Source organism: Argiope bruennichi, chromosome 9 (assembly GCF_947563725.1).
Source record: "Argiope bruennichi chromosome 9, qqArgBrue1.1, whole genome shotgun sequence".
NCBI classification, from domain to species: domain Eukaryota; kingdom Metazoa; phylum Arthropoda; class Arachnida; order Araneae; family Araneidae; genus Argiope; species Argiope bruennichi.
In genome coordinates, this window is record NC_079159.1 from 46,054,776 (window position 1) to 46,077,274 (window position 22,499).

The following is a 22,499-nucleotide window of genomic DNA, read 5'->3' on the forward strand; positions in this document are numbered from 1 at the left end:
CATTGGCATTTTTAAATTCTTCTTTTAATTATTAAACTAAGCGGATAAATTTATTATTAGTAGTGTTAATCAAAATAAAGTAAAGTTTTGTGAGTGAAATTTGACACTTTTTTTTTAATTTAAAGAGAACAACTTGACCTTACTCATAAAAACAAACTTACTATCAATTTTAATCAGAGAAAAGGATTTTGATTAACTTTCCTTCAAATTTCATAATAGAACATGACCAATATTTCAGTGATGAATAATTTATTTTAAAACAATTTTTTTACATACTTTCAGGAAAGTGATCAGTAAATGTAATTCCTAAATTATTTTTTCTTCTACTTGAATTATTGCATCCAATGAGACATAGCTATGGTTACTAGAAATATTTACTGGAGTTTAAATTCATTCAATGATAAAATAAATTAATAAAATGTTAGCATATGATGTCATAAAATTATGTTTACAACTATTTCAAATATCAGAAACCACAGGGAGATAAAAATTTAAGTTATTTTTTCCACATTCTCGGCAATATTTATACTTTAATATACTGTATAATTGGAAGGATTAGTTGAAAATATTTTTAGACAAATGTAATTAAGATGAAAAATAAATTTTTTTTTCAATGTATTTCTAACAGAGAAAAATATTTGGAACAACGGGCAGTGCATTCGTGAAATATTTTATTATTACTGGTGAGTAAAATGATTCGTAGATTCATCCTATTGGCCTAATTAATAACAAGTTACTTTCTACAAATATGTTTTTTAAAAATCTGTAATTCACAAAAAAATTACATATTATAAATACTGTAGACGCTACTTGTGGTCATCACTTTTGATCCATATCAAAGTAATCACTGCATCTGAACGATCAGTATAATTGAAAAAGCGGCCACAAAAAGTTTATAGAAATACATTGGTACCTGAAAAAAAAACAGATTGATGGCATTAAATAGAAAAATCGACATAATGTACAGAATTGAAAAACATTCATATAAATTTCATTTTTTAAGTATCCTTTTTAAAAAGTTATTTAGACTTGCATATTTTTTATGAGCTGTCAAGCATTAGTTGAATAAACTGGGCACATGAATGATGTTTATAAAAGTATTCAACACACTATTGGAAGGATCATGATATATATATATATATATAATTGCTTTCTGACGAAACGAAGTCCGCTCATACGACAGTCCTTTACTCTCACTTTTATAAATAACTACTTCCGCACATATTTCACGTCCACATCCTTTACACATCACTTTCCCTTATGCTTATTGTCTGGATAGGAATGCTTAATTAATTCTGAAATTCTGTTACTTAATTAATTCTGCAATTAATTAAGAAACAAATTTTTTTCGCATACTTATTGCCTCCTGCTGAGTTAATCTGGGAATTTGATCGTACTTTCTCAAAAGATTGCGTTTCCCCTTTTATGCCCAATACACAACGTTTGCTCATCATGAAGCCGACAATGTTCGTTGTTTGGTTACAGCCGTTAGCTCACTCAATGGAAGGTGACACAGAACAAGAGTGTTGGTTCAGTAACGATCTAATGAAAATCTCATTTCCCCCTTTGACCTTACTGCCGCCTTCGCGGGTAGATTCTGTACTGGTAGATGCCGGTATTCGCGCCTGGATTGTCTGACTTTCTAGTCAGACAATCAAAAGTGATCATCATAAGAGAACTGTTAATCAATAGAATTTGCAGGTTTTATATATATTTAGATACAAGAGATCCCTTCTATACTATTTTGATCCTCACAATTAATTGATCGTTGCAACCTTGATCACTACACTATTACAGAATTTTCTTTGAAAGTACTAACACTAGTAATCGAATTTAATTGGAATATATGTGATTGCAGTAAAAGAATATAAAATTATTTACATGTCTCCAAGAATTTCAATTTCGTGGTTCTATTCATGCTCATCAAGGAGTTTCAGTTTCAGTAAATAGCCAATTCAATTCTGGTGAGGATTGATTTAATGCGAACCTCTAGAATAGCAAATAAAAGGTTTGATTTTGTTTTACCCATTAGTGGAAAATAACCTTTGATTCTTTTGACATAGTGTGTTCTTTGAGAAAGAGCAGGGGATCAGATTTCTTCAAGAGACTGTGTGATCTTGAAGAATTGATTGCCGACGTAGCTCGATGGTGATTAAGGCAACATTCGGGCACAACAAATCCTGGCAATACTGTGTAGTTAAGTGGTTTGTTGGATGGGCGAGTGGTTGTACACAACTGATGGGAAATAAGATATAGCTGTTGTGGATCCTGAAAAGTTTACCATGATGATAATATGTTTCTCTTTATTATGAAATAATGCTAGAAGAAATCGCCCTTGGAAGAGTTTTTTTGTGGAAATTGATGATTTCATGTAATTGACCTTTGAGGACGCTACAACTAGTAGGCTGCATTATATGTTAACAAAACACGTTTTCTATAACACAGTTTTAAAACTGACATATTACTTAAAATCAATGGTGAATTAGATTCAGTTTAATTACAGTAGTTCTAATACTAACTTTTATATTATTTATTCCTGAATAATATTAATTCAAATATTTATATTTTTTCTTCTTCTAATGAATTCAGCACAACATTGAGAGGCTGTTAGGAAAATACAAACTTTATCCAACTATTTTAATCTTGTTCGATTAATAAAATTAATTCAAACTTATCTGCACGTAATTTTTGAATAGATATTTTTTAATTATATCTTGTGATTCCTATCAAATGATGCTTGTGGTAGGAAAAAAAGGCAATAAATTCATTTCATGCCAAGTGTTAGTTTTATACATTCAGATATTTATTATGGGCATTGTTAGTATATAAAGCATCCAATTACGTCAGTAAAAATAATAATAAGATTTATCTTCAGATTTTTTCTGTGTTTGTGAGGTACAAATAAAATGCAATTAAATTGTTTATATTAACTCCGTTTTGGTTAAGATCAAAATACATTCAAAGAATTTATAAATGCTCGTTTATTTTTCATGGGAGGTATGAAGAATAGATATAGAATATATGATATTAAAAACCTTATATTTTACATCTATTGCCAGTGTAGCAGTCAATAGGATATTAAAAAATTACATTGCTTTTCAGATATACATATTATTTGTGTCATTCTTTAATTGTTAGTGTCGCGTTGATTCTCTATATCTATTAATATTGTCTGTGTTTCAGCTTTTGTTTTGTTCCGAATGGCAACGGTGTTAAAAAAGATGTATATGTAGTTTGAAATTCATTAAAAGAGGTTGTGTTTACTTTTGAGAATGGCTTTGAGTTTTATATTTACGCCATAAACAAATGCCCTTTCATCCAAGAAATCAAAAGCAGAGTCTTGAATGAAAGTATCTGAATAAGAATATTATCTGATTCGATGTCAAACCGTGACAGTTAGTATAACGAGACAGTTAAATTGAAAATTTCTCTTCTTCCAAAAGGAACTAACAATTTAAAGAAAAATTACAGCACTATATTAATTTTTATAACAATATATATAAGGAAAGTTGATGTTCGTTTTTAATGTCATTGTCAGTGAAATTCTAATAATTTAGTTAAAAAATATATGCAAAACATATAAAAAAATACAACTACAAGTGATCATTATGGTTTCCTCGCGCTAAATTTATGGAAATGCATTCAAGTTAATCCCGAATTTCGGCATATATTTAAAATGAAACTTTTATTTCGAATTTCAAAAATATACGATTTAAATACTATTAAAGAAATGGTGATGTATTCAACGGTACAAAGAAAATTACTATATTCTTAAATCTGAATAAAAACAATTGTATTTTGAAACTTAGATAGTTAAAAGAAAAGACAGTTCAAGATATTGTTAACCCTCTCCCTTCTAACTCAACATAACCCACCAGTTCAAACTTTTCAATGATGGACCTGTTTCAGTTTGAAACGAGGGGAGCAGGGTGTAAAGCGTGGAAATCCTTGGTAATATCTCATTTAACATCCAGCAGACTTTGAAGCAGAAACAGAGCCAACAGGATAGAGCTTTAAAGACTGGTTTAGGTCATTTCAATAGAGTGCATGATGAAAACAATCAAATTTAACAAATGTCAATGATAATGTTATTTTAATGTATTTCTTTACATTCAAATGATATATTAACTAAAAAATACATTTTTAGATAACATTTTTTAGCACGGTAAAATCTCAAAGTTAGCTCCAAATACTGAGAATGAGCCAAATAAATTATTCATCACATCCGTCTCTATTGAGTAAAAAATATTGTGGCACGATGGTTACATGTTTTAACAGATTAATTTCTAATTTAAAAATAATTTGAAATTTGTTGCTTGCCACAAGATTAGTTACCTTACTTAATATCACTACCTTACTAATTATATTTTTTTAAGGATTTTAGTAGGAACTTTTTCAAAATAAATCGAACTTAATAACAAAAGAGAAAACACATGTGTAAGTATTGCTGCATTACAGGATAGAGAGCTACTAGAGCTTCCATATTTAGCACAAATATAATATGGAGATTGGGAATACGCACTTAGGAGATTTTTTTTTAAGGTTACAGTTTTTATAATTACAGTTTTTAATGAATTATAAATTAAACGAGATGCTGGCTCTTTTTCGCGATAACACCTGCAAATTCTTTGGATAATTTCAATTCTCCATTTTAAAATTAATGAAATTAACCTTTTAATTATAGCAATTTAGTTTTCAAGCATTTCTTTTTCCAAATTTTATCAGATTTCAAGATACACTTTTCCATAATTTTCAATAATGAATTTCATGCAATTTTCTTTGTTTCATAAAATGTTCAGTCGCATATTTTTTTTTAAAATTATTATTTAAAACTAAAGGAGATAATTTCTGTCTGTTTCATACCCCTTTTACTTGAAGACCTTAGAAGTGAAATATATTTCCAGAAAAATAATTGGAAATTTGAAATACTTCACTAGACATTAAAGATTTGAACGGCGCTATGCTATCGAGGAATTCGACCTCAGTAGGAACTTTTTTTAGCATTAAAATAAAGTACTTTAATTGGAAATTTGAGTGTGTTATTGTACATTACATTATATAATGAAAGAAGAATATTCTTTTACTAATCATCATCTCTTTTTTAAGAAATAATGACATTTTCGGCTACCCCAAGAGAACAAACACTTCCGGAAACAAATCCCTAAAATAATGCTGTTTCTTAGTTAGATTAATTTGATTTTAAGAAGTATATGATATTTATACAATCAAAGGGATATCTGTAAAATTCTTTTTACTTCCACATATGAAAGGCTTCAAACTCCATCTGTTTTCTTTAATTTGAAGGACATCAAAGGAAAATCAATGAGTTTTGTAATCAACCTAAACATTCTAATCAAAGGAAAAATAATCAATATCCATACTCTAGAAAGTTTTGATACACGACTCAAAGAATTGAAATACAAGAAAACGCTGCTTACTTTTAATTGAATGTTAAAAGAATAATTAATGAAATTGTCCACAACTATCGGGAATTATATGACAACAAAATAAAAATAACTGAGACGAACATTCATTTCCAATTAAAGTTTTGATTGAATAACGATCTTTCTGTCAAAATTCTATTGGATTGTTCTTGAGATTGAAAAGAGACATGATATTCTTCATTTGTAAGAAGAAAGAAGAGACAGAGAGTAAAAGCGAAAGTAAGTATTAATTTTTCATTTTTCATAAATGCATTTAATCGTTAATTATTTGCCTAATTTCTTAATTAAATTTCTATTGGTGTACAAATAACTGTAAAATAATTATAAATGTGACATCTGAAAAAAAGATACTATAATATTTTCTTGATTTATTTGTATTAGAAATTCTTCAAAGAATTTCACGACGGCTTTCACTTTTCCTGTTAATATACATAAACGTATTAATGCTAGATACGAGTATAAAGTTTAAAAAATAGGAATTTTGAATAGGATTGCGATTAATTCTTCGAACTCGTTTGACGTTGTCAAACATTATGTCCTGCACGACTCCTCTGCTAATTATTTTTATTTTTATTACTCTTATAACATATTGTCATGTTTCTGTGTTAAAAAATAAAAATCAATATTCTTCTAACTGTCAAAATTGTAAGAAAATATAAAAATGAAGCGAAAACTGAATGACGTTAATATGACATTTTCTCATTGGAAATCATTCAAATTAAAAATTATTTATTCAACCTGTAAAAGAAAAGACAATAATTTTGAAATAAACAGAAAATATCCTTTTTAATTTTCTAAATATTTGAGCTAAAAAGAAATATAATTTTAAGAGTTTTTTGTACTTGCATCTGCATTATTGAAATAAATATAAGAAAATCCATTTTCTACAGAAAATTTCATTTTATCTTCAAAATAATTTTTAAACATGAAGTGGAATATCTAGCATACTGCAAAGGTATGTTCGATGGACATTTTATAAAATTATATTTATCTTTGATTTACAGAAATTAGACAAGTCCACAATTTACAAATATTATGAAAAATTATCTAAATGTCAAATGTTTTAGATTTTTCTTTACATTTTTTAAATTATTTTTTCTAATGATTGCGTTTTATGAAAATAAAAATGTTACTTACAAAACTTTCGCAGAGAATAGTTTAAATATTTGTTGGTGCTTGCATTATTATAAAATGTATGGTATCATAAATGTAATTAAGTAATTTCAAATAAGGATTGCAGGTTACTAAAAAATTTTATTCTCTCAATTAAAGCCTTTATTAATTAATTATACTTTCTTGATGAAATTCTTGCATATCCATTTAATGTATATTTGTAAAAAAGTATTTCTATATTGTTATTTCTGTATTCATATTAGAGGTAAAATTTTTGTAAAATATACAAGCATTAAGTACATCATTATCATGATTCACAGTAATATATAATAAAAAAATGGCATCGTTTCTTTTCTAAATACTTTCTTTTAATTGTAAGAATAATATAATGACACACATAGTATTAATAATAATATACAAAGTGATCAAAATTTAAACAATATTACTCTGAGCTCTTTGTACAGCGAACTACTCTGTGTAAAGGCTCCAAAATTGGTGGACTTATTATTCAAGACATGAAAGACGGCCTAAGTGAAAAATAATTGATCCATAAACACCGATAGATGGCACTGTAAAACAAAAAAAAAATGCTGAAAAGATACAAATAATTACAAACACACACACATGCGGTATGGAATTTTTCCTTTCAGGTTTCTGTTGCTGAAATAAAAATTTAAAAAAAGGTAGATAAAAATGTGAAGAAATTGAAACTGTCATTGTAAACTGCAATTTTACACTGTAAGCACAATAATTTGCTCAAAACCTTGGTTTGCTGCTACTGTTCTAGGCATAAAAAGGATAAAGCTGGGAAAATGTCATTCTTATCATCGATGACTTCGCGCTTTGCTCGTCAAGATTTTTTTAAAAATTTATTTATTATTATGAAAACAAAGGAAATGCTGTAACATTCGCCGAGAGTTTCGTCAACTTGAGAATTTACGTAAAGGACCAGCAGGTACCAAAACATGCTTGAAAATATTGCTGTACCCCTAATGCCACAGCGCCAATGTTTTGATTCAATTACCTTTCTGTAAGATGAAGTGCCTCCACACATTGGACTCTGTGTACAACAGTTTCTTCAGCAACATTTTACTAATGATGGAGTAATTAGTCGTGCGTTGCCTGCAACCTAACCATCACGCTCTACTCATCTTAATCCCTGCAATTTTTGGCTTTGGGAATACTTCAAAAATGTTGTTAATCGAGTACGTCTGGTAACCTTGGCAGATTTGAAAGACAATATCATTGTACATATGAGAAACATCTCAATCGACCAATTCAAAGTCCGCCGTTGAACATGTTGGTAAGCGTCGATAAGGTCCTTGTGATTAAATATTTGATACGTTCGAATAAAACCCCTTACAAATGTGTATTTTGGAGTCTTTTTATCCTATTTTTTTGTTGTACAGCGTCAACTATAGATGTTTCTGGAACTTGTTTTTTGCTTGTAATCCGTTTCCTCATGACGTGAATAAAATGTTCACCAATTTTGGAGCCTTTACACTCAGTAATTCGCTTTATAGAGAGCTCCGATTAGGGGTGCTTTTATTTTTGATCAGCTTGTATATATTTAATTGAATATTAGCAGGGAAATCAATATTGGAATTTTCAGAAACCCTTTATGTTATTCATTATATCTTTGATAATATTTTATAAAATATTTATAGGATATACAATGATTATGAAAAAATAAAATCGATATTTATGAACAATAATATAATTCATTTTTATACTTTACATTTTATATAATCCTCGCAATCTAGTATATATATATATATATATATATATATATATATATATATATATATATTAATATATATATATATATATATATATATATATATATATATATATTAGATTTTATTCTATTTAGCACGTGAATTTCATTTGAGCTCAGATTAAATATAAAAAGCTGTGCATCTTCAATTTGGTACTCAAAACCATTTTCTTCAAGAGAAAAAATATTGCTGAATGAACAGAATTTTTGCAAAGCTGTTTTAAAAATATGGTAGGCATTTTTTGGTGAACACAAAACAGGTAGAATTCTTAGAAGTTTATTTTAATGCATACGTGGGATGATAGGTATAATCGAATCATTGAGCTCTGTAAACAGTCTTAATCTAGTCAATAAGTTCTTTTGCATTTAGAAAATGCGATGATATTTTACATTTTATTTAGGTTCAAATTAATTCTCAATTTTTTATCTTAATTTAGCCCATAGTAAATTCATTCTAAAATATTCTTTTATTTCCTGATCCCATTCCACTTTTTCTATTTAATTAATGCAACAAAAGTTCTGTAAAAATGCTTTCATCAGTGATTCCCATGTTCCGCGTTAAGGTATAGAAAATTGTCCAGCAAGCACATTCTTTGATAAATATCCCTATGTTTCCCTTGCTTGGGTTAGCTCGTGTAGCGGAAACCCCTATCGAAATCAAATTGTACTTAGCACTGTGAAGAAATATTTTCCCTAGCGAAATCTCATGTTATATAAGACCAGGGATAATTTATTTCTGTATTCTTCTCTTCTTGCCTAATCTGTTGCTGTGAGCGGACGTGCATTGTCCTTCTTGTAAGTAAATTAAGCCTTCGTCGCACTTAGGGATTGCAATACCGGTATACCGGGAGATATTTTGAGCCATTTGTACAATTTTGTAATACCGGTATTCACAAGTTTAAATACCGGTTTTTCGGTATTTACTAGAAATTTTTAAAATTGTCTCCACTATATGTTCTGGGATCGCCAACATAGCAAAATAGTATACGTTTTTGTTTTTATGTCTCCCTAACTGGCGAAATTAATTAGTTAATTAATGGCTTAATTAATTGCTTAAATCTAAATTAGCGAAACATGGATTATCCCTGAAAGAAGATATTGTATCCATAACGACTAATGGAGCAACAGTTATGAAAAAAGTTGGAAAGTTGATTGGCACAAATCAGCAGTTGCGCTATGCACATGGAATTCAATTAGGAGTAATAGATGTATTATACCAAAAAAATACAGAACAGAAGAATCCAAATGGTATTATGGTATTAATAGAATTATGGTATTTACATAATTATAATGATTTTAAAAATGAAAATGAAAAAGAAGAAAAGAAAATAACCAATTTAAATCTGATTAAGTTTAGAGTAAATTTTCTTAAAATTTTTTACCCACAAACCTATCTACATTCAGAAGAATTCGGTTCAATTATCGAAGATTATGATGTCACTACTGTCGATAGTGAAAAGGAATTGTCTCTTGAACAAAATTAGAATTAGCAATAAATTTCAACGAACCAAAATACAATACAGAAATCAGCTATATCCAAAACCATCCGAAGATAAATCAATTTATTTGAAGATGAGGGATTTAGAGGTAAATACTTGAAAAAAAATATATCGCGCATTGCTAACAGTACCACCAGCTAGCGTAGATGTCGAAAGAGCGTTTTTGACAGCTGGTAATTTTTACACAAAATTACTTTTCAGGTTTAATGACAGTACAATTGATGCATTATTTTTTTAAGATCACATTTCAAAAATTTGTAATAGTACCACACTGAATAGTGATATTTACACTTTTTTGTGATTTAAATAAATAAGTTCCTTTACTTTTTTGTTATTATATACTGTTATCTATACTTATAATAAAGCTCAATGTGTGTGTGTGTGTGTGTTGGCGCTCTACAGGCCAGGTCATTTGACATACAGCTATCAAATTTGGTACATGTATACCTTAGAGGTCGGGAATGTGCACCTGGGGTCCCTTTTTTTGAAATTTTGATTAAAATTTTAATTATTAATTAAAAACTAACTTTCCCGCCAAAAAAATGTCCCATTTTCCCCACCGCCAACTTTTCCGCCAAAAAAAATCTTCCATTTTCCCCACCGCCAAATGAGTAAGGCTTTAGTTTTTTTTTTTTTCTCCCAACAGTAATGAGTCTAGGGTTAACATTTTTCGGCGGATTATTTCAAACGATTCTGTTTATTTTCTTAATGTTTTATGCATTTAAAATTAAATATTGTTAATTAATCCATGTTTCAGATTCATTCTGAAGTACTTTTGAATTAAAATAACACAGAATAAAGGAAATTAAAAATGTCTAATCTGCATAGCGTTACCCCAACTGGCGTAGAAAAATCCACGCATTTCCGTTACCGTAAGTGGCGAAGAAAATTCACGCATGCGCATTCTGATTGTTGCCATGACAACTGTTATCAACGGATGATTTAAATTATTTTTAGGTTAGTTGCATGCTTTTGTAAGTAAATTGTATTTATGTTAGTTATATATTTTTTAAATATGCTTATAGTTTAAAGTACATCGTTTTTTAAGTAGTTTTTTAACCTGTTTTCAATAATTCAAATAATTTTTAGGTTAGTTGCATGCTTTTGAAATTAAATTGTATTTATGTTAGTTATATATTTTTTTGTATATGCTTATAGTTTTAAGTACATCGTTTTTTAAGTAGTTTTTTTAAACCTGTTTTCGACTGATTATTTTAAACAATTCATTTTATTTTCTTAGTGTTTGATGCATTTAAAATTAAACATTGTTAATTAATAGATCTGTTCATGATGAATCTGAGAAAATTTTGTTGACAAATTCTTGAGATATTACATAAATTAAGAAAGATATTCTTTAGTCTCCATAAAGTTAAAACGCTCAGTGACTCTATTATCAGTAATCATATAATTAAAAAAAATGATTTGTTTCAGTAAAAAATATTATTATATTAACTGCAGATTAATCATTTACACTTTAATTTAAAGCATAAATTCTACAAGGGGTAACAGAAAATTAGAGAGATACATATCACGTTATGACTGAAGGCCTTTATAATATTATGAGTGAGTTATATGACTTTCAAAATTTGAAGTTTTAAAATATTTTGCTGAAGAATCTATTAAAGTTGGAATTGCTTAAAATATTAAATGGTACGACCGGAGTTTAACTCCCTGCGTGGCAAAATTTTTAAAAATCGCCAACAACGGCCTTGCGAAATGTTCAAAAGCAAAGGAGCAGATGTTCAATTATAGTGCATAATAAAGATTGCCAGCTTTGGCGCGTTATCGCAACTTGGCGAAGAAGGGGGTAAACTCCGGTTCAAGCTATTTAATTATTAAAATTTAAACGAACATTAAGATTGGCGAACCGGCTGGTTGCCAAAGGCGGCTAGTAATTTATAAGTTACAAATTATTTTTTGTGATATTTACACTCTCTAACAAAACTGGCACATAAAACAAAGAAAACATCTGTGTTTTCTTTCTTTTTCTAAAATTTCTAATATCGGTATTAAAACCGGTATCCCGGTATTAAGATTTAAAAAATACCGAATACCGGTATTGAAATTTCGGTCCGGTATTGCAATCCCTAATTACCAATATGAATGGGGGAGGCAAATACTAATTTATACAACAGAATCCTAGCGCAACTATACAGCTAGATAATAATAATAATAATAATGATGATGATGATAATATTAATAAAAACCAATTATTGTTAATATGCAATGACACAATTGAATATGGAAACTTCGTTTCATTTGAAAATCAATTTAAAACGAATCTGATGAAAAACCTTTATCTTATTATATATAAGTAAGAAGAAAAAATTCAGAATATAAAAATATTTGATATGCTAGAAAGATGTATTTAATTTTTTTCCCTTTAGTCCAGTAATAAAAGTTAACTTGATAAATAAGAATGTTTTACACTGTTTTATTTCATAAGAATGATTATGTTTTGCACAATTAAAGAGATAACTATTCATATTTTCTTTATGAAATAAGTTTCGCTAAATTAAAAAAAAAAATAATAAATAGTGAAAAATACGTACCAGTTTCCGATGAAATAATCTCAGTATACGCAATAAAATAAAATTGACATTTCATTATCTATATACCGTATACGATAGGAATCATACTGTCATACTTCGAAATTAAAACAAAATGAAACTACACGTTTTTGAAAACAACAGAATCTTTCAACTTTTCAAATAATAACTCTGTTTATATGCATTTACATTAAATGTGACTAAATTTTCTTTCAAAATAATGTTTTGTCTCAGATAAATATTATCAGTAACATTTTTTTATTTCTTTTGGTTAATCAAAATATTTGCGAGTAAAAAATTCCTTTTATTTTATTTTATTATTTATTTAGTTAAGAGTTTAAATGAGTAGGCAACCGAAGAAAGCTATATTAATAAATATATATCAAATGAAATATTTTCTATAAATGCATTTATTATTGGGAAAGAGAGTAAATATGTATATTTAACTAGCCATATTATTGGGAAAGAGAGTAAGTATGTATATTTAACACCATTGAAGGCCGGGCGGTTTGTTGAAAAAATTAATTGCGTTTAATTACAATTAAATCCTTTAAGCTTTTTACTTATTCTCAATTTCCTGAACATTTTTAAACATAAATTGAGTTGATTATGAAAGCTGCATTATTTTATTATCTTTAAATCTAATATGTTTACTATGTTCATTACTATTCCGAAAGAAATCCATTTCGTGAAATCAAAGAGGCATTAAAATGTCACAGTATTTGTCTTTTAATTGTTTATTACTTTTTTGTGACACACAAGTTTCCCTTTATTATTAGCAATGTTTAAGAGTTTCTGCAGTTTTCACAACACTCATCAATGAGTGATGCAGATGTTAACTATTCAATGAATGTTAAAATTTATAAATAAAGGATACGATTGGCCAACAGATTCATGGTAGACGTATTTCATGGGTATGGAGTTATTGAAATTTTAGTTGCGATGATTTTAATAATAAGTTGAAGACTGATTAATGCGTCAAAAGAAAGAGTAAATTAATAATACAAATCGATAAAATTAATTATAATTAAACGCCAATTATTGCTGTCTAAATTTTTCCGTAAAGTAAAAAGTGATTGATAAAAGCAATTTTTTAAGAGACAGAACCAAGTAATAAACCAGTTTGATTATGTATTAACGTCTCGTTTCCAAGCAATATTACGACAAGCAATATTTTTGGAGAAATCAAGTTCTGAAATGAAACCCTTTAGCTGTTAATTTGAGACTTCGCCAAGCTACAAGTAATGTCCAGTCACTTAGAAACATTCCACTAATTGAAAACTTAACTAAGTTCTACCAAAAATTTGCATATATATGTCACATGATGATAATTTCGCCAGCATTCCCATACATAGATATGAAAGTAATTCGACATGTAATTTGATGTATAGAAAACAGCGTTTCGACGCAACATGCAAATAATCCTAGATTATTGAACCATTTTATTTCTTTTCTCTACTAATGATCCACGATTTCTTTTTGTAATTTTAAGTATTTGATCTTCATTGGTATTTTTTCTTTGGTCTGATTTAAGCGTTGAAAGGAAAGCACTATCTATTGTTTTAAATGACCAACACAGCAGTCAATAAAAAGAAACAGGAAAAGGTTTTCGAAAAAAAAAATATTAGTATTTAAAATACAAAACACATCTGTGCTAATTGCAAGACTATCCCAATAAAATATCACAGATGTACTTATCTAAGAAATTTCAGTATGAAACCACCAAAAAAATATTTACGAAATCAATGAATATTAATCAATATTAATTTTCCGGAAATCAAAGTTAATCTCTCATAATTCGAAAAGCCTCGACAAGTGCCATATAAATTTGCGATAAACATGTATAAAAAGTTATTTTAATTCATTACTGCCTGAGGTTTTTTCATTCTTAGATATCTGATTTATTTAGGGATAAAAATACACTTGAACATCATCAGATTATCTGAGATGAGCTTCTCGATAAACAAACAAAATCTACTTTTTGTGACGTTAATTGCACGTATAGCTTCTTTCTTCACACATCTAAACAGTTATCACAAGTCATAATCTGCTGAATACGCTTGGGTATATCTTGTGTTAGATAGGGAATGATTGATGATACTTAATTATGTAAGTACACCGCTCGTAAAAAAATCCATGCATAAAGACTCCGAAACGTGATGATGGAAAATAATCTAATCAGTTGCTGTTTAATTAATGCTAGATTAGTATTTTTATATTCCTTTTTCTGCTGGCAGTCACTTTTGCTTTGATATTTATTTCTTCAGAACTTAATAATTAAATAAACTAAAAATTGATGTCCTTTTATACATATTAAATCTATGGAAATAAAAGAAATTAATAAAATATTAGAATTAATAAGATGTGGAGTCGACGTAACTACAAATAAAAGAGATAATTTAAAAAATAGTTTTTATTAGATCATTACTTGATGTTATTGGAAATGAAGAAATTTCTCAATTCACATTGTGAAATCATCATTGATCTATTTATCGTTAAAAGGCAGAAAGATGGCAAAAAAATGACAAAGACAAACATGTTTTGCTTAATTGGCATTTTCCAGCAATTTTATTTTGAACTATGAATAAAAATTCCTGTATTTTCTTTTTCAAAATTATAATTGTTATAATACATAAAAATAATACTAATAAAATTATTACAAGAAAAAATAAATAAATTTATGTTTAGGATTGTATTGCAGAATGAAATACAGGACACTGCTTTAAGAATTAATATATGCTTAAAAATAATTAAGGCTAGACATTATTAAAACGATTCTTATTTATATAAATCGCATAAATATCAGTATTCCTGATTTATCTAAATATATATCACTAAGTTTGTGTCTGTGTAGGGTTTGGGTTTGTGAGATTTGATATTAACAAATAGATAGATAACTCTACAAGAATTAATTTTTAACTGTTAAGTATAAACTCAAGATAGATTTCAATATACATTTGTGGCTTCGAAACATTTATTGGTTAAATCCATGTCTGATTGTGAGAAAACAATTCTTAGATAATAACACTTTTGAATGCATAAATGCAAAATTATGTTAAAAATTTAAAAAGAAAATATTTCTAATTTTAAAATTTATAAATATTAGTGTTTTAATACCTTTTAATTTACAAAAAACAAAGTATAAAATGTATTTAATAATTTGAAAAAATAATTTTTTGCGAAAAAAAGGGATTAAAATACATTCATAATATCAATGAATTACTTAAACACGCTGTTATGTTTATTTGTTACACATCAGCGAAAAATATAATCGAACTGGCCTTGAAATTTTAAATATAAAGCATATAAATTGATATCCATCCGATTTTTAATTAGTTTAACTGGTCAATATTAAGATGAATCATATTATAATTTCAAAAATGCATTATTTAATTCATTTAGGGAAATTATTTTTTGGTCTTCTAATACATTCTTCTAACAAAGCCATTATTATGCCATGTAATGAATCGATTTATTACCATTGATATAAAAAGAGAGAATATAACAAATTGCTTTTCATACTTTTCTCTGCTACTAATACATTTACATATAATTATTTTATACAAACATCTGATAATGAGTAGAGAATAGCTGAGTAATTACGCGCGCAGCTGTTTTTGATATTAAAAATGGGCGGGAACTGGTCTTGGACCACCTGCCTGCATGGTGGAATGGATATATGTTAGAACATCCTACTTTTTAACTTCTCGTTTTCGTTAGAGAATTATCGGATATTGAAAGAAATTCGTTCCATATAATTTCCTAATATAATTATAAGTTTTCATTATAATTTTAAGTCTTTAGTTTATAAGGGAAAAAAATTATTTTTCAAAAAACAATTTATATTTGCAAATATTGTCAGACCTGGTATTTTCAATTAGAACAGATTATTTTTTATTATCCATTATTTATCAATTTTTTTAAGTTAAATGAAACCTATTAAATGAATAAACTCTGATTGCAGAAATTCAGCGGAACATGCAACATGGAAGTTGGAGCATTGTATTATTCCATAAAAAATGCTTTACAAAATGACTATTTTGTAACCATGTAACTGATTTAAAACAGAAAGAAACTTGTAAACATCTTTTTAAAAAATACAAACTAATCCAAAATCGAATCTGCTGTTCAAAAGTTGTCTAAAAGCAACGATGCAAAAACGTGAGGAAATAGTGGGGTAAAAGAGGACAAAGAGGCGAAAGTCTACAAGGTATCCGGACACATTCGAGCACTTTTTAGTAAAACATGGTGTGGTTTACATGTAAATAACATGTAAGGAAATGTAAAAAATGGTCTGGGTTTAACATTAGTCAAAATTAGTCATAGGATGTCAATATTTGAAATAAACTGTAAAACTTTTTGAAGATTGGCATTTAATAGCAAAAATTTAAACAAATTCTTAAAAAACTTCTAATTGGTGTCACCAAAAACTATTACTCTCACCCAAGCAAAATTTAATCAAAATAAACGGCATAGTTTTCTCTAGGGAATGAATTAAAAGCGTATGGTTATAATAATAATAAAAAAACATATTACAACCAGTCGAAGATTTATCATGAATGTTTTAGTAAATTTATGACGTTATTATTCAAACAATAGGCTGTAAATAAAAAAAAATATTCACTCAATATAAATTCTTTCAGTTAATTCCCTAGAAAATAGTATGAAGACAAAGTTCACCAAATTTTAGAGTAATATGATTACTATATTTTGAGTTATTTGATTTGAAGTGAGCAACAAATGAGTAAAAATCAGTTTTGAAAAAATGCATTTAAAGTATACAGTTACATGTTTTAATAATAAATTATGGGCGTACATTCTTAAAATTCACCACATTTATAACTTCTTCTTCCTCTTTTTTTAATAATTTTCCTTTTTTAATCATTTAAAATTTTTGGGGCAATTTTTGCATTGGGCAGTGAATGCTGCTTAGATTCATTTATTCTGTCTTTGTCGAGCTCAGCAAATGCTCTAATTGAGAGATTGAGTAGAGACAAAAGTAAACCTTTTTTGGATAGCTCAAAGATTGGCCTATCCAATAAAATAATTTTTTTAAACGTCATTTTTAAATCGACCTTTTCAACGTGTTCGGATATCTTTACATCATAAAAATGCATGTTTTTAATGTTGGCAAAAATCAAAAGTTTGGAAATTGATAATGAGTTAAGTTATTGTATTTGCTGTGATGGCGCTCATAAAAATTGTTGCAGATGAAGAAGCTATGTGAATTTCAACTCCGTTGTCTTAATTTAATATTGTTCGTTATTTTAATAATTTGTTCTTTATTTTATTAAAATATGCATTATTAAATATTAACAAATAGTGCTTTTATTCCTAATTCACAAAATTTTAGTTCAAAACCACATGCTAGGAATTCTACACTATAGGAGGTAAAATACTAATATACTTTTTATAAAATTGATCATACTGAAAAAAAGAAAAATGGTTGAACGAAAAAGAACTGATCCCATTTCGAGTTTAATAGCTCCTTTTAATGAATATTGGAAATTGATCATTGAAAAATCATTACAAGATTCTCACAGGTGGGGGAATTCCTTCATTTAACCCCATGTAGGAACTTATATGGTATGACAAGTTAGTAAACGGAAACGTGTCTTTCAACAGTTCACGAAGATGTGATGTCCTTTGAAATCTTCAAGTCAAATAAAGTGCAACGAAAAAAATAATATTTGCAAATAAGCGATTTATATTAAATTGCAAGAAATAAAATAAATGAAGCGAGTGTCTACTCTACATGCGTATATAAGTAAACCTCCTTTTGCACACGTTACATTTTGTTGTATTACCTAATGATCCAATCAACGATCTATTAACTTTGATTACTGCGACGTTTTCATGCTGTATTTCACATTTCGTCTATCGTTAAAAGCTTATTTACATTCATTTCAAAGTGGTTCTTTACTTTTTATAATTCTGCTCTTCACTATTTGTATAAAGATTATTTATTTTACTAAATAAAGGAGTTTTTTTTATCACTAAGTATACTTTTGAGCTCGTAAACCCTCTTACAAAATGAATGTGCCCTGTTCATTTCTCACAAAATTAGTGTTGCAAAAACAATGAAACAATTCAGTTTTTAAGCAATTGATTGCCATTTCCCAATCTTTGGGAATCTCTCTTTTTATATATTTTACTCACCATCTGTCATCTTATAAACTCTGATTAACTATCCTTAAATTTACTGAGATTTTCTAGCATTTAGTCAATTTATATGCAATATGAACTATTTATACTTTTAAAGATATTATTTATTTTGCTTTGGAAATTCACACAAAATTTTAATTAACAGAAAGAGATGAACGACATTTTACCAATGACATGAAATTGTTTCCTAAATATATATGTGTGTGTGTCTGTACTGAATTATAATTATCTATTACAAGAGAAATAAAAACATAAAATAGTGAGTGATTGAAATTTCAGTGAATACGACTTAAGACCATTAAATAGGCTAATGACCTAAACTATACAAATTAATGTTCAATTTTTGAATGTTTTTATAACTTCAAATCCTAAATATTATTTTGTGAATATTTTTTTACTATTTAGGGTATTAAAGTGAATGTTTGTTTAATCATTTGGAGGAAAGTAAAAAAGAAGAGGACACTCTAATAAAACATCAACTTCTTTCCATCTTGCAGAGCTGAAGTAAAATGTTAAAAAAAAACAGGTACATAAGAAAAATTTCCATGATTTATGGTTAAAAATATATTCCACAAGTATAATATTACCTATAAATAAAGAATGTTTTATAATTGAGGAGCCCCTCTATGCATCTGGTGGTGTTTGCAAACATGTCAGTCGCAAGACGTTTGAACTCAATCGAGAAATAACAACAGATAAGACGAAGTTCCTTGAAAATCGAAAGAAGCCAAACAGGAAAAAAAAGGAACAAAGGCAGACAGTTCAAACGGTTATTTGAGGGAGCAGGTGGGATTTTATAGTCAGCTTGGATAAGTACGATCTAAAAAATATCGTGGAAATAAGGAATGTAAACTTTTCGTTAGAAGGGAGAAAAATCTGAGAAAGAAATCTTCCACCAGAGAGTTTTTATAAAGAAACTTTGGAGCAGGAGGTTTTTTTCGACGTTTTTGGTTTAGCTTGTTTTGGTAAATCTTCTGAAAGCAGATAGACATTCCTTGCATCTAAAATAATATTTATACGTAAAAAATATAAATAGAAACGAAAAATGTTTACGAATGTCTTTAATGAGATATACAAATAAAAAGCATATAAAAAGCACTTGCTTATCAAGTTATTATTTTATTTATTTGTTTTACAGTTCATATTTATAAATGTATTTTATTAAATACAATTCAACTTCTTCTTTAATTTGGAAATATTATGAATGATAACAATAGCAAACGATTATTAAGACAAAACTATAGAATGATAATAAATAAAATCTAAATATTAAATAGTTATATACTATTAGCATTAAATGGTATTCTCATGTTTACTTGAAAATGAAATGATGGGCCTTAGTTACTTGAATGTCTCTCAATTAACGAATCTATTTTAAAACGGTTTGTAATAATTTAACTTTATAATAACAATACGACCTTTATAAAGGATAGTATTTTCAATTTCATTTTTTTAAAATTAGGTTCATTCTTTGGACCAGTACCTATTAATTAATATCATTTAAATATGCAAATTCCAAGAATTTGAAAAATAAAATGTACTAACCCTTATTATTTCTATTTCTTATTTTTCTCTTTATAGCAAAATGAACTTTAGTCATTATTAAGATGTTTCAGTCATTTGAATAATTCCATTATTTTTCGCATTCAACAAATTCTCATTTGTTTGACTGCTGTTTTCCAAACTTTCCAAAACACTTTTTGTTATTTCCTGGTTGAATAAAAATTTAAATATTATGTAGAGAAATATTTTCATTAAAAGAAAATAACTTTTTATTCATGCAAAGATAACATTCTCTGCTCATTAGTGTATTCGACGATTCATATTTCATTCAAATGAGAATTTCTTCGAGTATTTTCAAAGTATAAAATTTAAAAACTTCTATAAAGCAATTTGTAGAACATTTATTAGTTTATAATCCATTTTCTTTGATGCGTTTTGCTACTCCGCAAATTAACAATGATAGGAAAACGAAGACAATTTTTTCGTGTATTCAATGTTTATTCCATATTCACTGGATGAATTATTTAACGGATGAACCTTTTTTTTCATTGTTTATCTTATATTTTAATAAAACGAGCTGAGCAAATATTTATTCCTAACCATTTTATAAATTAGTTCAAAATATCAATAATTTATTCCTAATGTTAGAGCGCTTATGAGTATTAAAAAATTAAAAATATGAATAAGGAATAGCATATTGAAATGAATTTTAAAGCATATTTTATTAATGAAGTGAAAAAAAAATGTTTTGGATAGTGAGACAATCAATATAAAAAATATTGCCATCTTTACATTTCGAGATTTGAATAACCAAGACACCTTCTTTCCTTTTTGTTTTGCACTTAACTTTTGTATATTTAAAAAAAAAAAAATATTAAAAATTATATTTGTAGATGAAGAAACAGACATATAGAACTGATCTTTCCTTATGTTTCGAGGTTAGTAAAAATAACCAAGACACCTTCTTTCCTTTTTGTTTTGCACTTAACTTTTGTATATTTAAAAATATAAAATATTTAAAAATTATATTTGTAGATGAAGAAACAGACATATAGAACTGATTTTTCAACAACATAAAATGTTTGTATCATTAAGTGAGCATTTTTAAGACTCCGTATTTTTATAAACGTCAGCATTATAAAAGGATGTTCAGTGTTCTATTCAATGAAGATATTCGATCTGAAAAATTGAGGTTCACAGTATCATTTTGTATTTCTCAATGGAGGAAAAATGCATTTATTATTGGTATATAGGAAAAAACACAGACATATTCTATCGTTGCTATTTCGAATTTAATAAATAGTTTAAGAAATACAGATTTCTATGTGTTTTTCTAAGACCTATTCATTAAAACTAATAATATATTTAGATTTAACAGTGCATCACAATATAGTAATTGTATCCTGAAGGTGAACTTTGAATTTTTATAACTATAGATTAAGCAATTAATCTTCACAAATATATTTTCTTTTAAGAATTATCCTATGAACTATATTAATAATCAATTCTTTTTATTAATATTAGTGTTTGCGAAAATAATGTAAGAAAACTTTCTGAGTGAATAGTTCTAAATTTTATTTAAAAAATATATGGACATTTTAAAAAAATCTCAGTACACTAGTGCAGTACATGGAATGTAATATCATTTGTAGTTTAGTATATGTATCATTTACTATTTTCCTTTAACACTAGAAAGTTCGGGATTTCGGTTACCCGTATATGCGTTTTTTTAATCATGTTCCAGATGGAAATTTATTTATTTATTTTGAAATTGACATTGCAGTATCAGAAATGGGCATTTACTGAAAGTACCATGAGAGTGTTTTTAAATATTTTTTTATTATTAAAAACAAACCATTGCCCTTTTTTTGAGCTTGAGTGAGTTAATCTGATTTCTGTCAAAACCATAGCAATAAATTAGCTTTTCCCATATATGACCATACAAAGGAACAAAGACATATATATGACTCCAGGTTGATTCGAGATTATCAAAGGAAGTTTAGGAAATTTAAATGTGTTGATGACATAGCAGGTAAATCAACTCCAAAGCCAGAAGTAATGCTAAAAGTAATTTTCAAGCTAATTCTGTGTTTACATTGTCTTTATAGTTACATTTTTGTATTTGATGATGTTACGCTTCATGTTTTGGCTAACTTAGCAAAAAATGAAATTTTGTCACACACAAATGAGATTTCTCACATTAATTTAGAAAAAAAACCCTAGAACTTTGCACAGTAATGCATAGTAATATTAACAATTGATAGGCGCTTATGAAATCTTGCTATATTTCAGTGGTTGGTAATATTTCTTTTTCTTCTATACAAATATTTCCAAGAAAATCAGTTCCTGGAATTATGATTTGTTGTTCTTAAAATTAATCATCTCACTATTTACATATTTACGGAAAATCATTATCAATAGACATGGTTGAACAATATAAAATACGACT

At 27.5% G+C, this 22,499-nt stretch overlaps 1 long non-coding RNA gene across 1 annotated transcript in view; it reads right to left on the minus strand.

Moving 5' to 3' along the window:
• Positions 1–805: 805 nt before the first annotated feature.
• Positions 806–22,499, minus strand: part of LOC129984952 (uncharacterized) — a 77,441-nt gene continuing 55,747 nt past the window's right edge. Inside the window, exon 3 of the long non-coding RNA XR_008785534.1 lies at positions 806–913. This is a non-coding gene — a long non-coding RNA (uncharacterized LOC129984952). The remainder of the gene's footprint in view (positions 914–22,499) is intronic.